The sequence below is a fragment of the Panthera pardus genome, unplaced genomic scaffold (assembly GCF_024362965.1).
Source record: "Panthera pardus isolate Hobbes unplaced genomic scaffold, ASM2436296v1 HiC_scaffold_11, whole genome shotgun sequence".
Lineage (NCBI taxonomy): Eukaryota > Metazoa > Chordata > Mammalia > Carnivora > Felidae > Panthera > Panthera pardus.
The window spans coordinates 38,558,554-38,579,942 of NW_026526666.1; the positions used below are offsets into that span (position 1 = coordinate 38,558,554).

The following is a 21,389-nucleotide window of genomic DNA, read 5'->3' on the forward strand; positions in this document are numbered from 1 at the left end:
AGAGAGTATGAGCTAGCGAGAGTAGGACAGAGAGAGAGAGAGAGAGAGAGCGAGCAAGAGAATCCCAAGCAGGCTCCATGCTCACCACAGAGCCCAATGAGGGTCTCGATCCCACAACACTGGGATCATGAACTGAGCTGAAATCAAGAGTCAGATACTCAATGGACTGAGCCACACAGGTGCCCTAGGTTTTGTATACACTTCAAACCAGTAGATATTATACAGTGCTCTATCCCCGATATGTATGTACTATATGAGTCCAGGAATCAAAGGGTATATATAAAATGAACCCACTCACTATCACTTCCAGTGAGCCATCTCTGCAACTTTGTTCTTAGGTCTTAGGTCCCAGTGGAGGGAAACTCCCACCAGGGGATAGAGCAAGAGTCTCAGTAAACATAAAGCTATTGCCATATTACTTTGGGCTCTTTGTGCCAGTAGACTAGCTGGCACCACAAAAAATGTTACTATATTGGCAGAGAAACTGACCTGATTATGATGAGGAGGCATCAGTGAGGCCGCATATCAGAGGCAAGCAGCAATGTGTTTGTCACTCAGGTGATCTGTTGGGATGTATTTTGGTGTTCCCATACTTTGTTTAACTGTAGTAGGCAAGTACAGCAACAACAACCTGATCAGAGCACAGTAAGCTGGAGCTCAGATACCTAGAGCTGATGACTTGGTTTACCTTTAAAGGCAATCTATGTAGACCTGCAGAAGCACCAGCCCATAAGGAGGAGTATCGAGAAAGGGGATGGAGGAGGACGATGATGATTACGTCATAGCCTTGGAACAAACTGCAGTAGGGGAAGCGAAGCCTCTGCTACCTCTTCTTTTCTGCATCAGCCCAGAAAATGTGGCCAACCAGAATCTTGAAGCAGCTGTGCCTGGAAGCAGCAAACTTGATATAAGAAACAAGTGGGTCTGGGCAGCCTGAGGGATGGAGTGCAGGGCGGTTGTTGGTGTCTCTCCCATCCACTAGTGGCTGTGTTTGGCTGCTAACAGCTCATGGCTGTACTCTTGACGAAGCTTTGCCCTCAGTGGAACATTTCCAACTCAGCCGAGAGTTACCCTTCCTGGGAATGAGAGGCATTAACCTTGTGGTACAACTTATGTTCCAGAGTCCTCCAAGGGACCAGACCGAGCTAGTTTTCAGCAGAGACCACATCTTTCTTGGCTAAGTGCTTTTATACTATTCTCCTGTTCCTCTTCTGGAAGCACTCCCCTAATAAATCATTTTCAGAAAAATTTCAATCTCAAGCCCTATTTCTAGGAATTCTGACTTAGGATACTATCTTCTACTATTAAGTATACTGGAAAAATCTTTTATTCACCCATATCATTGTGACCCAAATTTGATAGGATGCACTTGGAAAGTTGTATAGATTGAGGTTGCCACCTCCTAAGATCTCTCCTTAATTTATTACCATAGCAGAGGCTCTTACTCATTTTGAATGCTCAACTTTACTATAACTGATGACCATTATTCTATTCTTGTTACTTTCCAAGACTTCAGTACTGATGTCGACTATCTTTTCAGATACAATTCTGATCATGTTACTCCCCTGATTAAACATTTTGGTGACTCTCCACTGTTTCCTGGATAAAGTCTCAACCCTTTAGCATGGCATAAAGTTTTGTTTATTGGGCTGCAATTTTGAGCTGAATTCCAGTAGACTCTTCCCCCACTCTACAGCCTATACACCATGTGCTGCAGTCAGACCGAACAACTTTTTATTCCCTGAATTAGGCATGCTCTGGTTTGAATCCATGCTATGCCTTCTGCCTGGGATGGCTCTTCTCACCTCTTTTGCTTGTGAGTACCTGCTTCTTTTTTGACACAGATTGTTTATCAACTTTTCTGTGAAGCTGTTATTGACCAACTTCTGAACTTTTTTCCAAACTTCAGGAAGAGTTAAGAACTCTTTTCTTTGTGCTCTTATGTCATTAAGTACTCACCTGTGCTATGATGTTTGTCTTATTTTTTGTGATTGTTTATTAACATGTCTTCTCCCCCAAACATAAATTAAAAAGGACCATATAATTTGTTTTTGTATCAGTAATAGTGATCACATTGCCTATCATAGTTCTCTCTCTCTCTCTCTCTCTCTAGATATGTATATATGTCTGTCTGTCTATCTATCTATCTATCTATCTATAAATTGATGGAGAACTTGGCATGTTCTTAGATAGCTCCTCAGTCTGACAGGCTGGTCAGTTCTATTCTAGTTCTTGCCTTCAACCATTTTCCTCTTGTTGGAGACTTAAACACTGAAGAGAGTCTTTGGACAACTGTCTGTTCACTTAAGCCAAATGACAGACCGACCTTTAGTCCAGTATCACATGAGTTTATGTAAATTTACCTGCTATGAATTCACATCAGTTCATATTCCCTGTGATTTGCAGCAAAACAGGGCTAAGAAATAAGCTTTCAAGTAGCGATAGCAAGCCTGAAATTTAGCTCAGTGACATAAATGCAATCCTATGTTTGATCTCTCCTTCAGGGTGGTAACAAGCAAAGGAGAGCTGAGAGAAAACTGCTTTACCAGTGTAACCCCTTACCCCCTTCATAACTTCTCTACATTGTAGTCACTCTGGAGGCCAGTTTGTTGGGTGAGTGTTTCTGATTCATCTAGATTTCCATATAAGAAGGAAATGGTGTGTTCTAAGTTTTCAGATTTTTCTAAAAACATTTATTTATGTTTGTGAGGGGCTGGCTTGTGGATCCAGCCCTAGGAAGTTCAAATAAGTATACTTAAGAAAATCCCCAGTATACTATTAGAAATTGCATTAGTGATCTCGGAATAAACCAGAAGGTAAAAATGATAATAAAAGGCTCTGCTTTATGGGAAACTCGATGGTTAATGTGGCATAAAACCTGGTTATAAGAATCTGACCCGATAATATTCATTCTTTTCCTCCAGCCACATTTCTCAGCCTCAGCCGCTCCAGCTGCCTCTGACTTCAAAAGAAACTGAGTGAAGAGGGAGGGCACACAATAGAAGAAGTGGTCTGATTATCCCCCTCTGTTTGGAAATGAGTAAAGATCATAGATATGTTTTCTTCTTTCTGTGCTTTGGACTATGTAATGTCAATTACCTCAAGCAAAACCCCCTGCCTAAGATAATGCACAGATTTGGATTATACCAAAATTGCATAAAATTGGAAACAAGATATTAATAATAATCCATAATAGTGTGACAAAGTGGAATACATGTTTACTTTTATTGGCTTTAGCTGAGACAAAAAAAGTAAATTGGTTTAGAGATTTAAATTTATATTTATTACACCCTGACCTTTTTTGCTCTTCTCTCACCACTTTTATATTACGAATGACGTGATTAAAGAGACTGCTTCTCTTTTGTTCCATTATGGCACATCTTTTGCCCCTTTAAATGTCTTTGTATGTTTGTGAGTGAGTGTGTGTGTGTGTGTGTGTGTGTGTGTACTGATTATTTTAACCAATGTTTGAAAATGAAGTTGGCGTGCTAGAGGTCAAGTGAGTGAGTTAGCCTGAGCTGGTAATTAAAAGACCATGTATGAAGTATTAACCAGAAGCCACTCTTGGACTTTCCATTCTCAACTCAAAATGAAACGGCAAGCATAATAATCCCATATCACCTGTGAAAATGATGTCAGGAAATGTTTTCTCAGAGTCAGCTACTGGTCAAGACTTACAAGTTAAACACAATAATGCAGGATCAAGATTCTGGAAAGGCCAAAAGTTCGAACAGGAGACCTTTAGCCTCTCTGCCTGCAATGCATAATAATACTTCCTGTTTGTTTGATAGGTGCTTACCATTCCCTGAAAACAAAAGCATTTATAACTTTTATGTTAGGAACTAAGTGTGTGCTCTGGTCCCATTCTTCCTGTTTAGGATTCCTTTCCACAGAAGTGAATTAATATAATTTGAACTACTAAATGAAAATAACAAACAACAACAAAATCCCCATCGACTAAAAGCTGTCTTATTAAGCTTCCAGAATATTTGGGATCATCCAAACTATAAGAGAGTTATATATAATTATGAATGAGTTTCATCAAGGTTGGCTTGCTGTTTAAATGTCTTCAATAAAGACTCTGTTTCTTTACAAGAGTCTAGATAGACCATACGGTTCTGTATTAGCCAATCAAACCTTATAGCAATAACAATAGTTGGGGATTTGACCTAAAAAGTGCTTCAATTTGAGCTATTTCTGCTCACAAATAGAGAAGATTTCAGGTAAGTAATGTGAAGTAATGTTCGTTACTAAAAGAGTTTAGAAATATATAAAATATAAAGGAGGCTTTTTAAGGAATTGAATGATTTAGTAAGCCCCAAGCTTTAGTGGTTTGTCATTTTTTTAGCCAGTTTTTAGGTTTGACTGACCAATGCCCCAAGAAAGCAGAGCAAAAACTTGAATGCAAACCTTTCAACCAGGTGACTCTATAGTTTATAAGTGGCAGTGAATGACATTTCCTCAGGAAAATCTTGGAAATTACCAGTGTTGCACATTTTATTAATCCATGTTTAACCTGAAGCCTAGAAACTAGCACCCCTTTCTTCCTGTCTTCAAAATTTCTATTACCAACTGTACTATGTTGAAGTTTATATGACAGGCTGTTTCAACACTTTTGTTTAGTTAAATGGAAGTGCATCACTTTTAAAGAAAAGCCCTATTGCCAAAAAATATAAACAGCCCTAACTTTGATTAATATAAATATTTAAAAACCAGAACATTCTGCTACATCTTGCAAAAACAATTCTGATGTTGCTGATGGGAAAGAAAAAGTGCTTTCATGCATTAGACGAATCCAACAAAATACAGCTGCAGAACAAAATTTTAAGTAAATATGAATTGTTTGCCTTTTCACAGGGCTATGGTATTTACCTAAATGGAGTTATTTTAGAACCTTTTATGTTTTATTGGTAAAAATGAAAGGTTTTTGTTTTTGTTTTTACAATTTTAGTCTGAAGTATTTGATTTAAATTTGAAAGAGCTCTAATTAAAAAACACCACTAAAATGATTCCTCCCGCCCAGTTCAGGGTTTTGCTAATAAACCACCGGACAAGAGATGTGTGAAATGAATAGATGAAGAAAAACGTTGACAGCAAAAGCAGGGTCTGGGGGGTGAAGTTAGTTTATTAGGCCCCGTTTGTCACGAATGGGCCTGCTGCACATATAAAAGCAAATCCCTCTACCTTAGAAGATTAATTCTGAAGGAGGCACTCTTGGGTCAAAGTATACATAAGCGTGTGCCTAATCTCAGAGAAATCAGGCTATTTTCTCACAGCAATTAAGCAGAGGTCTGGGGTTTCACCCACAGTGTATTTAAACACAGGATACAATTAAACCCCAAAGTATTAATATCTTTGCTCTGCAAAATTGCCCAGGAAATAGATTTTGCTCTCTTTCAAATGAAAAGCAAGGCAAATGAAGAGAATAACTTGATTCTTAGCTAAGTTGCTGGAAATAAGAGTGTCGTATTTTCTTCTAATTGCCAATGTCTTATGTACATAAAGACGGTTCTTACTCTACAATAGGGCAAGCGTTATAAGCTTTCTAGTTTCCTTTAGTCTGAATAACGAACCTTAGAAGTTTGCATGAAAATATATTGTTTTAAACTGTGATTAAATTTCTTATTTAGCGTATGTTAAAAACCAACTTCTTATAAAAATCTAAGAGCTCATTGTTTACCACCAACAAAATGTCACAACTAGGGAGCTTTGCAACCTATGTAAAGAGTAAAAAAAGTAAATGTAATTCTAAAGCAATCAAGTGTTCAAAGGGATTGCTTTCTGCAGAGATTTTTCTTGAAGTTTTTTTTATTCATATACTCATCTCAGGGCAAGAGCTGATCTTCTAGAGAAAAGTATTGCCAGTTTAAAACACTGCTTCGAAAATGCTAACTATAAAAACAACAAAATAACTTTTATTTCTTGTGCATCAGTTCCCTGAAGGCAAAGATTTTAATAGTACAAAAGCTATATTAAATAAACCACTACCTTTGTTCAGCTGTTGAAAAAAAAAAAACAACCTCTGGTATTAAACAAATTTTACCCATATTATAATTATTGTTACTTCTCTTTTGTCTGCTTATGAGATTAATATTCCATTTCATTGCCAAACCCCATTCTCTTTGTCTTTTCTGAGGAAGGGTAGGGGAGGGAGGTTGCTCTTAGAATAGGAAAGGATAGAAATAGTTTTTCATTCGTGTAAGAGTTTCTAGCAAGACAGTTATTGGTATAGGACACAGTGAGAAATCTTATAATCCATGGCATATAGGCATGTTCTTAGAAATTAATAAAACGGAAAGAATGAAGCAAAATAGAATGAGTCAGGTGTGGAATGGGGTGTGTGTGTGTGTGTGTGTGTGTGTGTACTAACATATTTTCCCACTTAATACTTCTTTGTTACTTTTAAGAGGAGATGAGTACTTAAGGTAAAGTGCAGAAGGCAATGTTTCCTTGAAACCACATGATAAATAGCTTAGGCACTTTTTTGATGTGTGCTGGGCTCTGTGAGAAGGCATGCAATCTGAATTTTACGAAGGATTGTTTTAATAGGACCAATGACTTTAATAGTACTTCTTGCTGACATCACTGGCAAATTGGTCTACTCTGTAACCTTTAAAAGTGCAGCATATCCCAAAATGAGTTACTTATTAAACAAATGTTCTCTCTCTTTTTTTTTGAGTGCAACTGACCTTTAAATGATTATTTCTCAGCACTTGCAACAAAGAGAATCTCGCCTATCACCTTTACACTTTTGACGCTACGGTGAGTAGATCCATAACCTTTTCACAACACTTACTGTGCCACACAACATGGGATTACAAACGCTAATGAGCACCTTTTCTTTCAAGGAGAAGTCCTATTACTTTATTAAATTGTTGCAGTACACAGAAGCCATGGAAAAGTATAACAATAAATCGTTATTTTGATCAATCTGCAACCATTTTGGAAAAGATAACTCCAAAGCACCAAAGAGTAATTGGCTGCTGATAACAGTTTCTACTGACGCTTTCTCTGTTCAGCTTCGGAGGGGTGTGGGTATGGGGGAAGGGGATGAGCGATTTAAGTAGTTGTATTTGATTAAAACATTGTCTTTAGGTTCAGGCACTTATACAATTTTTGCAGGCAATTTGAACTAAACTTACAGACAACTAGCATAGTCCCCCTTTCACTAACTAGAAGGAAAAGCTTTGCAACTTCAGAAGTATCTATGGATGGTATAGATGATATAGATATAGATATAGATGATATAGATATAGATATAGATATAGATATAGATATAGATATAGATGATATAGATATCCTGCAGTGTTAGGGATTTTAAGACTATGCTATCCTCAGAAACAGGCACTTTTGTAAAGATGTAATGGGTGCAATGAAGTTATGGTTTTCTTTACTTAAATAGAGATCACATATTCGGAAGAATTGATGTTTTCTGGGATCTCTTTACTAATGCAAGGAGTTCCATGTCACTTTAAGTCCCAATGGTCTTTCCTTGAGCAAATCACCTATTTATCCTTTTGTAAAACTACTGAATCTGATAACAGTTTCATTAATCTAAACATATTCCCCTCTTAAAAAGAAAAGCAATATTCCAATACTGAAAAAAAATCTGAGAAAAAGTTTTTTTATCTGAAGGATTCGAATCCTCGAACAAGCTAGTATATCCATACTTTATTTACCTATATTTTACCTGAATAGTAAGGCACAGGTAGTAACTTATGTTCACAAATAAGCTCTTTTTTTCTTGCAAAGCTGACCTTATTTATAAAAATACTGTTTTAAAAAGATGTTGGAGTCTTACGATTTTTAAATATCAGCCTCCATGGAATAAAAAGGCATTTTCACAAGGGTATTCTCTCTCCCTCCTCTTTCCCCACATTGCCTACAAAGTGAGCATATTGGGATGAATTACAGAGAAGTATGAGAAAATTTTTCCTAAATAATGAAAAAGAACTGTTCTTGGAATAACATTCACTTACGGTTTTCTTTTCGGCTCTGACTTGGTAGTATTTCGTAAAGCATGAGGGGCGCAGCCACAAGCCTTCATCAGAGAAATCAAAGTTAATGTCCTTTGGAAACATTGGGCTCTGAAAAAAAAATAATAGCAGAAATAGGACTTATTTGGTCCCCCCAGTTTAATTTACGAGAAGGCAAATCAGTTATGTTATTGGCATGTAATCACAAAGAAAAATACACAGACCGAAGACTAAACCGACTCATTGTCAGGGCTTCCAGGATCTTATTCATTAATTATGGTGGCTGCCAACAGACAACAGAGGAAAATCAACAATGCTGGATAAAATAATCATCAAGGGCTTCTATGTCTGTAAACTATTTAAATTCTTGAAATTGAATATTTATGATGAGTGATGCTTCTTTAATGTATACCATATTGCCATCAGTTCTCAGCTCTGACTGCATTCAGAAAGCCCAGACGCACCGTCTTTTTTTTCACACCCACCTTTTCACTTGGCTTTGTCCCGGCCCCCTCTGCTAACACCCTTCCGTTAGAAACCTGGACGCCGGGAGTCACTTGCTGTTTCTCAAGTGCCTGCTCATTTTGTGATACCCCTCTCATCCTTAACAATGGTGCGGTTCAATATCCTATCCGCCTGTTCACAGGCGGCTCCCGTGTGAAATGATCGTGAAGTTTCTTTTGCACCCATCAATGCGAGGCAAACCAGAGTGGGCTTCCCTCCTTGGGGTTAGTGAACCCAAGTTGTCTGTGAGCACAGACAGCACTATGGCCCCAGATGTGACTGGTTAACTGTACAAGCAGGGAGGATAAATCCACATAACAATACTTCATTCACCAAGGAAATCTGCAATGGATTACAGCTTCTCTATGGTTAAGTCTGGTCTTAATTTACTGCTTTTATTCAGTTTTCAACCACAAACGAGCCCCTTATGAGGCATTCACTATGCAGAATTGACAACTCTTTTTATCTACTTGAAAAATATTTTTGGATAATAATTTATGGTTACAAAATATGTTAAGCAGTTTCAATAGTTATATTATATTCTTTCAATGCTTAATGATGCAGTATCCCCTGTAAAAATGGAATGCCAGGAAATCTGGTAATTTTACATACAGTATTTATCACAACAGAGCAATTTGGCCATATAGAAACACAAATTTAAAAAAAAACCCTGCATGTTTCATAGGAAGTCTTTTAAAGACATTTTTAAGCTCTTAAATTGTATCTCAGGAGAAAATCAGGGTTCAGAACAGTGTCTAAAGGCCCTATATATATGGCTAAAAAATTATTTTGGCAAGCTCTGTATTTTATTTATGGATTATTATGTTTAAAATAGCATATTTTGAACACCCTTCAGAAGGAAAAAAAAAAGCTGCAGCTCTCTCTGAGGACACAAGAGAGAGTTCATTTGCTATTTATATTTTATACATGAAACCAAAATGTGTGGGTAGGTTTGTACTTTTTCACCATCAAACGTATTCTCTTAATTTATATTCTGAATTAATGCCACCTTTTAAAAAAATCCATCTGAAGGTGCTCATTATTATTGGGCATAGAATGTTTTTCAAGGACTGATTGCCAGTCTCTGAAACCACTCTGGAAACCCCAAACAGGCCCCAAATCATCATATCCCTTTAATAAGTGGCAAGTGCCAGTAACAGAGTTTGTCAGTTAGGAGCACATCTCCTAATATTGCCAACCAGTGACTTTAGAACTGCAAACGGGACCGACACAGATAGGAAGGTATTTTATAAATGGAGACAATGGAAACGATGTGAAGGATGTTCTCTGGGATGATAGCGTTCCTTTTCCATCGCTTTGGATCAATTTAAACCGCAGGTACACAAAGCTTTGCAACTTCCCTTTTGGCAGTATTTGAGCACTCTCAGACTCATTGATACTAAGGGACTCTTCCCATGGCAGAATGAACTCCCTGTAGATAAACAAAGGAAAACATTCAACTGAGGTACTCGCCGTGTTTTCCTCATTAGTGGTACACTGTCTTGAGCTTGGGGAAAAGCATCCTTGGCATTAACAGGAAAGGACATTGCTTTTACAAGGAAGAAAACTTTATGGTTTTCTAAAACATCTCTCCTCAAGTGCCATATGTAAATCATATTTAAAAAAAAACAGAATTGTATGTGCTTCAGGGGGTAAAACTACATAAACGTGCAATAGAAAATAATGAACTGTATCACTTTGGTTAGTTAAGCAATTATTGCTTCTTTATAGACCCAAATGCAGTTTGGTTTTCATCATAAAAATGGGGGGGGGGTTGGTTTTGTTTATTGTTGGTGGTGGTTTGTGATTTTGCTCGAATGTTATCATTCTTGTTATTTTAGAACGCGGCATATTCAGCCTTTAATATGGTAGCTGGGTTTCACTGCTTTCATAGATGTTCTGGATGAAGGTGTAAAATAAAAGGTTAGAAAAGTGATAAATTAGACAATAGAAGCGTCGGATTCAAATGGCACTTACTATAATTCCAAAATCATATATTAGAATAGTTTCATTAACAATATTATAGCTACTTCCTGCTGTTTATCTCAAACATATTAACATATAGATAAGAACACATTCTGTAACAGAATATAGAGCTTTGGATTTATGACAAACAACAGCAATGACCTAGCCTCATTAATCTGGGCAAAAATAGTTTCTGATCACCAACCATGGGTCAACAAGCACCAGATTCCGAGGAAGACTTTGGGGCATTCCCACCGATCTACTTAGTACGCAGACCCATAATGTTCCTGCACCCTTTACATTATACCCTGTGTACCCGGATGCTAGTGGCCTTTCTCCTTCCTCTTCCTGCCAAGTATTATATGTGAAGTTAGAGTGGGAGGGTCATTTAACAATGAATTTCCCCATTGTATAACCATTACGAAGCTATCCAGGCTAAATAACTTGTTGTTTTTTAAGTCATTGTGCAATTTCAAGGTTTTAATGGTCCTTAAAATATAATACCGTGTGTCATTTATTTCCTGAAGTAAAAGCTAGTGCCAGCCTTTGGAATTCATGTAAAACAAGTGGTTCAATATAGTTTGAGGAGAGAATGAAAACTTGATAAGCAATTAATCTACCCTGAATGCCTTCCTCATGGTTTGTGCCTTTTCTTACTGATTTTTTTAAAAATCCAGATGTATTCAAAAGAAAATCAAATAAAATATACATCTAGATCTTTCTATAGTGCATTTGTTAGAATGAAACCCACACACAGGGAGGCAGGAAAGATTGAACATTTAAATAATTCAAAAATAAAGGTGTTTCTGGTTGAGTAGTAGAAACTTGAATTTTTTTTCCCCCTGTGCCTGGAGCTATGGGAGAAGGGAAAGATTTGAAATGGGAAACTGCATACATAAGCATAGAGAAGGGACTAATTTCCTAACAGGATAATCCTGCAAGTGACACCTGGTTGGGGAAAAGAACTTCTCCGAGTCTGGCTGCTAATTTGCAGAGGCCCAGGCTTAAGAGTTAAGGCAGGCCAGAGACTTTGAGACTCAAGACTCAACTAGAAAACAGAGCTGAGTCTGGTTGATGTGTCTGCCAGCCAGTGTATTCCCAAGGAGCATGCATGGTGAGACTACAGAGACTTGTCAGTAAAGTCGTATTGCCTGAGATGTTGTATAGGCTGAGGAGACCCTTGTCAGGACCGTGTGTAGCAAACAGATTGAAGACCCAGGAATCCAAGAGGAGGAGGGAATGCATCTCAGTGGTTAGCGGGGCCAAGAGAATGGCACAAATTCATGCAGGGTATCAATAGTTGAGGGCTGCAGGTGAAAAGATAATGACTTCTCCAACTCAGTAGAGAGTATGGTTTGCTCCCTTGGCAGCGTGGTACAGGGAAAAAATAGCAAATCCAAAGATATAGAGATCAATGAAAGGCTGAAGAGTTGCCTGAACAAAATTAACAGGGACAGTAATAAAGTCAGAGAGCTTGCTTTTGAGTGAATGCCACAAGTGTCTAGGAGCTTCGCAAGGTAGCATACTTCAGAAGATATTCCTTGTAGGGAAATGATAACCATGCTTGAAGGGACAAGGACGGGATCCAACAGGATGGTGTGTATGTGTAGGACTGAGACTGAGACCATGCCTCTCTATCTCTTAGTGAGGAAGTACCTGGAGGCTAAAGAACTCTATAATACCATACTTATTGCATAAGTATGACGATCACCTATGTATCCATATTACATACATCCCTATACCTAAATTAACTGCCTGGTAAAACATATAGGCTTCACCCAAATTTTTGAGTTAATCACGAACAAGAGTACTGGTTGCCAAAGTCCCGAGGTATAGAACACTTATTCGGGCACCAGGTAGAAACACCTGCAATGTGGGTGTGCCGGACTAAGCATTCCATCATATTTTTGGCCCCTAGCGAAGACCAGCCTGGATGGAATCTGCACACATTCTGTAACCCGGATGAGTACTACATGCCTATCATCTGAATGGGGTTAGTCTCTGATTGGAGTATTGCCAAGTAACCCAATTTTAGAATAGCACAAATTTTAATTATATGTTTCATTTAGCTGACACCTGTCCTTGGAGGCTGTCATTAAAATCTAACAAGCTATGATGTGGGAACTATTATTATCTATGATTTATAGAGAGGCAAAAATAAATAAGGAGAGAAATAAGGAAAGGCTGGGAGGTTTCGAGAAGCGGTAGAATTTAAAAGGCTAGAGATTCCACTGGTGAAAAAGAGCATCGTATCAACTCCCTTGAAAATTTATAGAAAATGAAAACCCAGATCACTGAATTTCTCATGTTTGAGGCATGATTTCACTAAATATCCACCTCATCCATCATTTCACGTTGTGGATATAGTACACCACTCTTTCCCTGGGTAAATTGGGGGAAAAAGTACATTTTAAGTAAAATGGTCGAAACTGAGAAGGCATCAGTTTTAAAAATAAGTTCTACCAATTGTAGCATCCCATACCATTTGTCTTGCACACCTAGTCTGCTCAGGAGGAAAATGTGGTGAGGGAAGGGTTGGGGTACAGATGAAACAAGAGACATAATATGCTGATAATCATAGAATTTGGACAGTGAGTACATGGGGGTTTGTTATACTATTCTCACTTTCGTGTAAATTTTGGAATTTTCCATAATAAAAATTTAAAAGAAATTCAGCTTAGAGAGGCATTTAGATACTTGCACACATTTATTTGGGAAAATTAATTCATTTTATACCCTGAAATTTGAGCGTAAACAGAAGAACAGAACATCTTATATTAATTATATTACTGTACTTATGTTAATGATCCCACGGTAACTCTACTATTCTCCTAAGAGTGGAGAACCAAAGCTCCGTATACATTTTTCTACTCTCTGCATTCACAACCAATCTTTTTATAACAGCCCTGGGTTTCTAGACTGAATGCCAAATATGCTTCCCGTTTAGATCAAATTTAGCTTTAACTAAAATAATTAGCCCTTGGTCCTAATTCTAATGGAAATGTAAGACTCTTAATATTCAGTAATGGTAGCACTATTAGATACTGCTGCTAACAGTGATTTATATGAAATAATTAGCACACTGTTTCTGTTGTAGATACATGCAGAATTTGTCCTAAACCAAAGGCAAAACAATAATAAAAACTACTGCCTTTTAACCTTTCCATGAATTTAAATAAAAAACGAGCGCTGGGATTGCACATTAATAAGGCCTGTTAAGCTTGGAAGAATATTTTACATTCATCTGTAGTTCATCAGACAGGTTCATGACCTCAGAGGAACTGCTGTAGCTCCTGCAGGTCTTAAACCGGCATGGGAGAAGACACGAAATACTATTTTATGATTAGAAAATTCTACTAGAATTGACAGAAACAAGGAAACACACTCCAATATTGAGTATATGCTCTGAAATGAGCACATAGAAAAATAAAGATATTGAATGGATTGACTTTTATTCCTCCAGGCACCTTAAAAAGAAGCAACTAAAAAGACCTTTGAACATAATGCCGTAGTTTTATTCTTAATGCAGGAATTGTTAAGGGCCAGCCCCTACTGTGTGTGTGTCTGGAGGTACACGCGAAGGGGGATCACCGTCTTGTTTCCCAGTTTTCTAAGTTATATGATAATCACACACAAAAAATCATGTTTCTCATTAAAACTTTTTTTTGAATTCTCACCAAGTACATGTTTGAAAGTATCCTAGCGTTCGTTTATCCTGCCTTCCCTCGAATTTCCTGTTGAACGAACCGCGTTGTGTGAAAGCCATTGTCATTCGGCTACCACTAATAGCAGAGGCCCCACTAGAAGCAGTGGGGTTCGTGCAGTTGCATCCTCATCACTCAGCCTGAGAAAATTCCATCCACCGAGCTGATTCATGCTACTTCTTTGGATCTGCTACTGGCAGCACAATAAGGGATGAATGAAATAAGCACTCGGCAGCTGAATGCCCTTAAAGACCACTTGGGAACTTTATTTGGTGCCAGATAAAGTGACCTGCCAGTGTCAGCTGCGGGAAGCATATTGTACTGGGCTCTGCAGTCTGTCCCAGTTGCCTATTCATTTCTGAGGAAATTTTCAGGTATTGAATTTTAATCCATGATGCCCAATTATAATTTGGGACCCTTTTACATTAGAGACTGGGCTTCACCCCATTTGGCAATTAAGTCAGAGCTGCCTAATACATGATTTTAATTTCCGGAAAGCAGGTGCTTCCTTTGGTCAGTTACCAATCTCAGATTTTCCTTCATTCTTTAGCTCAAACTATTTTGATTTTCATACCCCCTGACCCCCCTTCTAGAAGTATTCACTGCATGTTAGATGATTTTCCTACTTAAGCCTGTAGGGATTCCCATAGGCTTCTTTTAAAAGTGTTTATGACTTTTTCAAAAATTCATTTTGTAGGTATCCATTTGATCTCCATTTTATAATAACTTGTTATATTGCCTTTTAAAGTAATCTGAATAAAGGTTTGTTTACATTGCCTAACACTTGCAGTTATGAAGCAAGACTCCCCAGAAATAAATATTGTCTGCATTAACTTTCTTTGTCTTCTATTTTTACCAATGTAGTTAAAGGCTTCCCTAACAATTCAAAAATGATTTTTATTTGAGTTATTTTTACAACTACGTGTCTTCTCCAAACAATGATTTATTGTTCAAAATAAATTTTTGAGAGAGCACCTTAAAATGGGAACAACTCACATATCCAGTGCCAGATTTGGAGGCAAATGCTCTATAAGTCAAATCCTATCCAAGAAGAAGTTCCCGACCCTCCACACACATACATGAAGATGGTGCAGTCTTATCTTCCAAAACTACTTTGTGCAAGATAGAGGTAGTACCAATAGAGCCGCAGAGAGGAGATTGGGAAGCCAGATATCGGTTTGTGCTGATAATGACAGCATTTTTATCCCTTCCGTTGCTATGAATGAGCTGCCTACTTCACTACTTGCTTTGCCACATACGAATTATAAACTACTGTTGAACTATTGTTGCTGTGGCGGCCATCATAGGGTTAAATTTAACCCTTTGGTGGCCATAGATGGACCTGTCATTGGTAAGGGAAGTGAGTAAAACAAAACAAAGAAAAACAACAGAGTGGGAAAAGAAAGAAAAGAGGCAAAGTAAGAAGGAGAGAGAAAGTTGGAAGAAAGGAAAGAAAAAGGGGACTTAAGATGCGGACACAGTTGAGTGCTACCCTTGGTTGGCTTAATCTGCTCATCTTTTGGCTGTCCTCTGCAGGCTGAGAGCACAAATGCCTCCTACCTACAGGGACTCCCTTGAATACTGTTGCATAATTAGCTGAGGATTAGCAAAATTGATAGTCTTTAATGGGACCATGAGCAAATGTTTCTTTTTTTTTTTTTTTTAATTTTTTTTAACGTTTTTTTTTTTTTTTTAGAGACAGAGGGAGACAGAGCATGAACGGGGGAGGGGCAGAGAGAGAGGGAGACACAGAATCAGAAGCAGGCTCCAGGCTCTGAGCCATCAGCCCAGAGCCCGACGCGGGGCTCGAACTCACGGACCGCGAGATCGTGACCTGAGCCGAAGTCGGACGTTTAACTGACTGAGCCACCCAGGCGCCCCAGATGTTTCTTTTAAAAAGAGACAAGCACCCAAATACTGGATCTGAAAGATGCAAAATTAGAGAGATTTGCAAAAGCACTCAGTTACCTAACAAAAGTATTCATTTAATATTTCTCTTAAGGAATTAGCTCTCCCAGAATGTAATAAATGTGATTGGATTAAGACATGTGAAATGGTATGTGGTAGTGTTTCTCAAACTATGTTCTAAGAAACGTTAATGCCATGCTGGATACTAAGTGATGCTTCCTTAAAAAAAGCATGCCCTCATCAAATACATTTCAAGACACTAAACCATATTTGCTCTCTGAGTGGGTCACAATGCTTATTGCCGTATTATAGGCACTGAGAATTCCTGCAGTGCAGGGGCAGGGGGCGACCCATTTATGTTGAATGCAGCATTTTACAAAAACAAATTGGCTATGAAACTTTTTTTCTCCTTAAAACACTTAATGGTTTGCACTTTCTGGAACACCATTACAAAGCAGTTCATTCCAGGAACCGTATTGCTTTGTTGTTGTTGCTTTTGTTTTGAAGAGTAAAACTAGCTGAATTACAGGGTTAGTATTGACTTTGGGACGAAAATATTAAAGTTGAATACATCTGTTTAATGTGCAATTCATTAAGGTGGATATGAACCTTATACCTTATGCCATTGTTCTTACCATGCCTGTTTACTTTTCTGTATTCAGCCTCTAACCATATTAGGGCAGGACCCATGTTTTGTTTTCCACTGTATCTCTAAGAACTTGCGTAGTGCTTGGTACAGTGTTCGTATTCAATACATATTTGTTTGAATAAATAAATGAACACTGTAGTAGACATCTTTTTAAGTTATAGATGTAACCATAGTAGAATGTGGGTTTTAAAACAATAATTTGGGCCTCAAAGTAAAAATAATAGAAGTAAAAGTCAGAATAACTAAATTTCCCTGGTCTTTAATAGCTTTGTCAGAGGCCAATAAATTCCTCACCAATTACTCTATTGTCTGATAGATAGCTTCATTGCTCCTGTTAGCCGGTCTGTTTGGAGTCAATGTTCATTCTGTTCTATAATTTTCCAATTTGTTTTTAAGTCTTTATATCTTCAATTATATTCCAATAGCCATTTCTTACCTGCCCTTTACTTTTTGTTGAATGAATTCTTAAAAGCAAACTAATACTGAACATCATATATCACAATGTGCTCTCAGAAACTTACTGAAGAGACAAGAAAAGGCAGTGAAGGCCTGGGGGTGAGGCGTGTGTGGTATAGAAGGGGTAAAAGACATAAGATGTTTAATTCATTCAACAAATATTTACTGAGTGCCTATTCTATGCTGGGCACAGTGTATAGTCTAGACAATTCAAAGTCAGACAAAAATATGAAATATTCATCAGACAGATATCACCAGAATTAAGAATTTTCAAAATTTCATCACCCCCCCAAGTCAGTTTATATTCTAGAATGACTTGATATTTTTAGAGCAATGATTTCATGTGCAAATTGTTTGTCTTATCTATTTTGTTCTGTTTTTACAGCGGTTCACCTTTTCTATCTTGACAATGCCAACTTGCCTGAAATTGTACAATATTTTATGGGCCAGGACAAACCACTTAATATGATTCTGTCGCATAAAATTTAAAGTCCTTTTAGTTACCTTCAATCAAAGTAGTAACCGTTCAAAAGTCTACTTCAAGAATGGTGTTGACCAATGGTTGGTAAACTATGTCCTGTGGGCCAAATATGTCCTATCAGACATGTTTATAAGTAAAGTCTTATTGGAACACAGCTACACTTACTCACTTACATATTGTCTATGACTGCTGTTCTTTTGTTCAGTATTAAGTATAGACATGAAAAGCTGGAATGTCTAAATTTTATGTCTAAGTTTTTACATTCTGTGCCGGGATTATAGGGTTTGTCTCCAGAAGTATTATACTTCCGGAGTATATATTGTAGGCAGGCTCCAAGCTGATCTATTTCCTGATATCCATTTTCTTGTGTTCCCATCCTACACAGAATAGGGCTGACTTGTATAATCAATAGGACATTGTGGAAATTATGGAGTGTGACGTGACTTATGAGTCTGGGTCATAAAAGGCATTGTGATTTCTGTCTTGTTCTGAAAGAACCAGCTATTATGTCTAGGGGACACTCAAGTAGCTCCCAGGAAGGTCCATGTGACAAGGAACTGAGCTATCTGCCAACAGCTGATGAGGAACGGAGGCAATCCATGAACATCCAGTGAGTGAGCCATCTTAGAAGCATACCCTCAAGTTGCAGTAAAACCTTTTGATGATGGCAGCTCCTGCTGACATCTCCACCACAACCTCCTAAGAGACCTGGAGCTGGAACCACTCAGGTGAGTCAGTCTTGAATTCCTGACCCTCAGAACTATGAGATAATAAATGTTTACTGTTTTAAAGCCACTAATTTTTGGGTAATTCATTATACAGCAATAGATAACTAACATGATGTAAGAGAACGTGGGCTCTGATGTCACACAACTTGTGTTTGAAACCTGGATCTACCACTTGCTAAGATGCATGACTTTGGGCAGATTATTAACTCTAGTACTTAGTCTTCTTCTCTAGAAAAATGGGAATATTATCGCCCACATTTCACAGAATTGTTGTGAAGAATTCAAGGAAGTAATGAGTGAAAAGATTGTTACATAAATGTTAGTGATTGTTGCATAAATGTTAGTAGTTATTTTCTTTTCATTATTGTCAGAATGGACTCCCAACTATCCACCTAAAGATTCTTCAAACCTCTTTTGTTTTTTTGGCAACTAAGTGAATACATAGAAGTTTGAAGGACTTTTATCCCATGTACTAGAATTCATACAACTTAGAATACCTCAACTGAATGTGGGGGGTCAGTAGAGCAAGTAATTAAGAGAAAAGGCTATCGTCAATATATTGGAAAACAAGACATATATTAGTACTGCATAATATTTCATATAAAAATAATAGAAGGTGAAGAACACGCTGCTACCCAAGAAAACAGGTAAAATTATATAGCCTAACCCCAGCCACACATTTTCAAAACAAAATGACAAATGTAATTTTTGGCCTTATTTGCTAAAGCCTAAACTACACATATTGGTTTTTGGTAAAAAATAAAAGATAAATAGCCAAATACTATGATGCTTTGCAGGTTGCTTGAGTTATCTAACCCTTCTTTAATCCAAGGGATTATTGAACAAAACCGATGTTCATTCAAAAACACTTATGAAATCTGTTGTGGATTACCAATATCATCAGTTAAACCTGTTTCAAATTTATTGCTTTCATTCAGGTTAAATAATAAAAGGGTCCATTTGTCCCACCACATGTATATACACGAATTCAGCTTTCATCATTCCCTACAAGTTTAATCCAGTGATTTATGTTTTTTAACGCATGTTCAAGGAATCTGTTGAAGAAACTCATCCAGACAGACAGAAGAGTTAGATGGGATTAATAGGGTGTATGCAGGATTTAAAACTGGTTGATTCAGTTCAGAGTAAGTTAAAAAGAGAAAAAGAATATAACACTGTAACCCTCCTTGAGGTTCTAATCATTTTAATGACTTTAGCAAAAAAAAAAAAAAAAATACAGAACAAAACAAAACAAAAAAAAACCAGGCTAAGGTCAAGAAAGTTCAGAGACAAGGATCCCTGTTTCTAGCAATACATTACATGAAGAAGTCATTGCTTCAGCTGTTCCTTTTTTTCTAACAGTGAGAAACACTGCTATATTTTTCTTAGAAAAAGTCTGCCTTCTATATAAGTCATCATATTAATGATTAAATCTGAGGTTTCAGAATTCTTGATTTCCTTGGTGAAACCATTGTATTTCACGTAACACCACAACCAACAGCAAAAACTAGGAAAAAATCGGGCGTGCTGACTTTATTTTTAAATGTTTATAGCCAGGCAATGTATTACTTTTGAGATCCTCAGATAGCAACTGCTCAAATACAAAAAAATACTATGACTTAATCTCATTATTGATGACTTGAACATTTAAAAACATTCAATTTATGTCTTGCAAGAGCAAAAATATTGGAATATGAGGAGGAAAAATCTGTTTTCCCCAGGAAAGCGAAGTCCATTCCACGCTTTCAGGTATTTTTTTTCAGTGATATTCTAATCTTTATACACATTAAGAACTTCCTTTGATAATATTGTTTCATTAGTGTAAAATGTATTTTAACAAATATGCCCTTTTCCATTAACTTCTTGCCAAACACAGAGGACAAATGGAGACTTGATAAGCATATTTTAGTGCTTCATTGACCCCGATATGTATTTCCAGCCCTCATTTTGTTACAACTTTCATAGTTCAATGGAACACCTTGGGCCATGAAGTGTTTTGTGTTCATTAACTTTTAAAGAGGAACAGATACGCTATCTGATTATTAGCATTTGGGACAGAATATCAAGTGCTCTTCATATTTTTCTGATTCTACCCACATCACAGACTGGATATAGGGACATGGCAAATGGGAACTAGAATTCGGTGTGTCCAACCGAACTTTGTGCGATGGGGAAATGTACTATACCTGTGGGGTCTTCACTGTAGCTGCCGCATGTGGCTGTTGCACGCTTGAAATGCCATTAATACAACAGAGGTGCTGGATTTTTAATTTTACTTGTACTAATTTGTTTAAATTTAAATAGCCACATGTTACTGGTGGCTGCCACCCTGGACAGCACAGGATTCGATGGCTTATGGTCAGATTTTCAAGAAGAACAGCTGACTCCACAACAATTGATGATCTTAGTTTGTAGCTTTGGCCACTCTTATTCCTACATTGATAATGTCTAAAAAGATCAACCTTTGGTTGTTTTTAAATGCCATAGACTTAAATTTGCTAGAGAATGTCTGCTCTTTGTAGCATTTTGCATATACAGACACCATGAGATTTAACTGCTTTCTATGAAAAGTTGCACTGCTCAGATAAAATTTATATTTAATTGTTTTCAGTGTATTATTTATTAATACAACTGGGGTTCTTTCTTGTTCAATATTATCGTTAGTTTAAAATTTCCTCAAATAGGGGCCCCTGGGTGGCTCAGTCAGTTAAGCGTCCGACTTCAGCTCGGGTCATGATCTCACAGCTCGTGGGTTCAAGCCCCATGTTGGGCTCTGTTATGACAGCTCAGAGCTTGGAGCCTGCTTTGGATTTTGTGTCTCCCTCTCTCTCTGCCCCTCCCCCGCTTGTGCTCTGTCTTTCAAAAATAAAAACAAACATTTAAAAAAAAGAAATTAAAAAAATAAATAAAATTTCTTCAAACAATTTACAAGAATTATCTTCAAAATACATACAATGCTATCAGATCTTAATTTCCTACTTATATGAAGAGGTAAAATATTTATCTCAGGCAAAATAT

The 21,389-nt window shown here is 37.4% G+C and overlaps 1 protein-coding gene and 1 long non-coding RNA gene across 25 annotated transcripts in view; one reads left to right on the top strand and one right to left on the bottom strand.

Moving 5' to 3' along the window:
- The window catches only part of ADGRL2 (adhesion G protein-coupled receptor L2), a 621,134-nt gene that overhangs the window by 368,381 nt on the left and 231,364 nt on the right, over positions 1-21,389 (bottom strand). For all 23 annotated transcript variants that reach the window (XM_053893337.1, XM_053893361.1, XM_053893366.1 and 20 more), the window contains exon 4: positions 7,980-8,087. The gene's annotated coding sequence lies outside the window, so the exon portion shown is untranslated. The remainder of the gene's footprint in view (positions 1-7,979; positions 8,088-21,389) is intronic.
- The window catches only part of LOC109246164 (uncharacterized), a 74,189-nt gene that overhangs the window by 3,424 nt on the left and 49,376 nt on the right, over positions 1-21,389 (top strand). The window contains exons 2-4 of one of the 2 annotated variants that reach the window (XR_002071230.2): positions 2,925-3,040; positions 6,711-6,762; positions 18,139-18,371. This is a non-coding gene — a long non-coding RNA (uncharacterized LOC109246164). Of the gene's footprint in view, positions 1-2,924; positions 3,278-6,710; positions 6,763-18,138; positions 18,372-21,389 lie in introns of those variants that run through there. The other variant, XR_002071229.2, reaches the window with a different exon arrangement.